Here is a 2500-nt window from a genome sequence, read left to right on the forward strand (position 1 = left end):
GAAAATTGTCTTAGTTTGCAACGCCCGTATTATAGACTGTGTGTCCAGACCGGAAACAAGGACTGGAAAGAAACGCACAAGACAAATACGACCAGGCCCGTTCCACGTTCACGCCTGTCATCGCAGCGGTCTCAAAGGCCGACGTGGGAGAACGGCTGGAGCGCAAAGGTTTGTGATCATCTCGATCTGTCATTCGACACCACCTCCACCTGCATAAATGATCATCAGCAGCATCATCGTCATCGAAGTTTCAAAAGAAATATGTGTGTCCAGAGTGCGGACCGCAAAGCGAGACCACATGCCTACTAAGAAGGTGATAGGCAAGACACACGGGAAAGACAAACAGACAGACAGACGGACAGACGGACACGGACGGACGGACGGACACGGACGAACGGACAATAGGTAGGTAGGCAGGCAGGCAGGCAGGCAGGCAGGCAGGCAGGCAGGCCAGTAGAGATTGAGTCAGGTGCAGTGACTCAGGCCCATAACAGCACCGTGAGAGGCCAAGGCAGGCTGAATTCTGGAGAGCAGGCGTTCTGGACCAGGTGGGCGTCACGGTGGAACCTCAAACCCCATCTCACATACATACATTAAAAACAATGCAATAGTTAACCCCTGTGGTGGCGTGGTCACAGGTAGTGGGGACGGGAGGGACCTGAGGAGGGATGACGGCTTGGTCCAAACTGCGTGTGTGTGTGTGTGTGTGTGTGTGTGTGTGTGTGTGTGTGTGTGAGAGAGAGAGAGAGAGAGAGAGAGAGAGAGAGAGAAAGAAAGAAATGCGAGCCAGCATCCAAAGAAAGGAAGAAAGAAAGAAATGTGAGTGTTCCCCGAAATAAATAAATAAATACGAAAGTGCCTGCCTCTAAATAAATCCATTGATAGATAAATAAACAAATAGCCGGGCATGGTGTCTCAGGCCTGTCATCCCCCAGTGCTTTGGGAGGCTGAGGCGTGTGGATCGCCTGAGGTCAGCACATCGAGACCAGCCTGGCCAACGTGGTGAAACCCCCCCCCCCCGTCTCTATTTAAAAAGAAATAGCAGTAAAAATAATAAAATGAATGAATGAATAAATGCGAGCCAGCCTCTACATAATCAGGCAGATAAAGTCAAGCAAGGCTGTCCCCAAATGAATGAATGAATGAATGAATGAATGTAGAGAAATACTTGAGACCCGACCTCAAACTAAATAGATGAACGAACGTAAACGTAAGAATGACATGGACACGGAAGGGTGAAGGAACCATAAGAAACAACAAAGACGGTGTGAACGGAGGTGGTCATTAAGTACCAAAGTGAATGAAATGAAATATTCGCACACACATAGATGTAGAAGAATTATTCCTTTCATTTCCTACGTCCTATCTGGTTATTTGCATATATCATACCGCATGTTATTTACAGTCTGTGAATGTATTGTATATAAACAAACACCAGCGTGCAGAAAATAAGATCGAAGACAGAAAAGGGCGACAGAGAGAGACCCCCGCCTGCCTCTAAAGAAATCCATCCATAGGTACATAAAAGAAGGAAACCAAGAAAGGATCAGTGTAACACACAGAGGTGAAAAGAAACGGTAAGAAGAAACAAGCAAACGAGGACGGGAAGAAAGTTAAAAGGTAACCAAGGTCACGAAAAACGGTTTCCTTCTGCCCCCCCGCCCCCTCCCGGCCTCGAGTATGCCCCACGCGTGCACACACACCCACCGACAGACACAGATACGACACACAGACACACACACACAAACCACACACACACAGACCACACACACACACAGACAGACACACACACACACAGACGGACACACACACACACACACACACACACACACACACACACACACACACACACACACACACACACACCATGGCTGGAAATTCAAGTGTGCGATCTACCTCCCGGGCCCATGAGATCACCTGAGTCCAGGAAGGGGCGGTTGACGCTGTTGCCGTGAGATGCAATCATGAGGTCAGGGCAGATGAAGAGGTCGGGGGTTCGAGAGTTCGAGACCAGCCTGGTGAATGTGGCAAAACAGAGGGAGACCCCGTCTCAGAAGAGATGGATAGAAATTAAAAAAAAAAAAAAAAAAAACCGCACGGCGCCGCCCCCGCCCCCGCCCCCCCCGCCCCCCCACGCCCCCCCACGCCGCCGCCGTCACCGCCACCCCCGCGCCCCCCGCGCCCCCCGAACCCTCGGCCCCGGGCCCCAGCGTCCCCCGGCGGCCCCGGCGGCCCCGGCCTCACACGGAAATAAATGAAGGGGAAAAAAAGCTGAACGCAGTGACGAACTATCCACCTCTCAGACCTGCCGACGCAAACTGAAAGCGGGGTTGAGGAGCAACTAGGAGAAAAAGTTGGGCACGGGGAGTCCCAGCTACGCCGCCGAAAGGAGGGGGTGGGTGGGCCCACGGGAAGGAGGTAATCCCTGTTTGCTGCCGTACTGGGATCGTCCCCAGCAGCCTGCTGGTCGACCCGACAGCCAGGCCGGCCGGAGACAGAG

At 52.2% G+C, this 2500-nt stretch overlaps 1 long non-coding RNA gene across 2 annotated transcripts in view; it reads right to left on the reverse strand.

The window, feature by feature from the left end:
* LOC144579852 (uncharacterized) overlaps positions 1-2500 on the reverse strand; it is a 21673-nt gene that overhangs the window by 334 nt on the left and 18839 nt on the right. The window contains exons 1-3 of one of the 2 annotated variants that reach the window (XR_013528306.1): positions 2247-2320; positions 1918-2015; positions 1-209 (exon numbers count right to left, since the gene is read on the reverse strand). The exon at positions 1-209 is cut by the window's left edge and continues 334 nt beyond it. This is a non-coding gene — a long non-coding RNA (uncharacterized LOC144579852). Of the gene's footprint in view, positions 210-1917; positions 2016-2246; positions 2321-2500 lie in introns of those variants that run through there. The other variant, XR_013528307.1, reaches the window with a different exon arrangement.

This window comes from Callithrix jacchus, chromosome 17 (genome assembly GCF_049354715.1).
Source record: "Callithrix jacchus isolate 240 chromosome 17, calJac240_pri, whole genome shotgun sequence".
Lineage (NCBI taxonomy): Eukaryota > Metazoa > Chordata > Mammalia > Primates > Cebidae > Callithrix > Callithrix jacchus.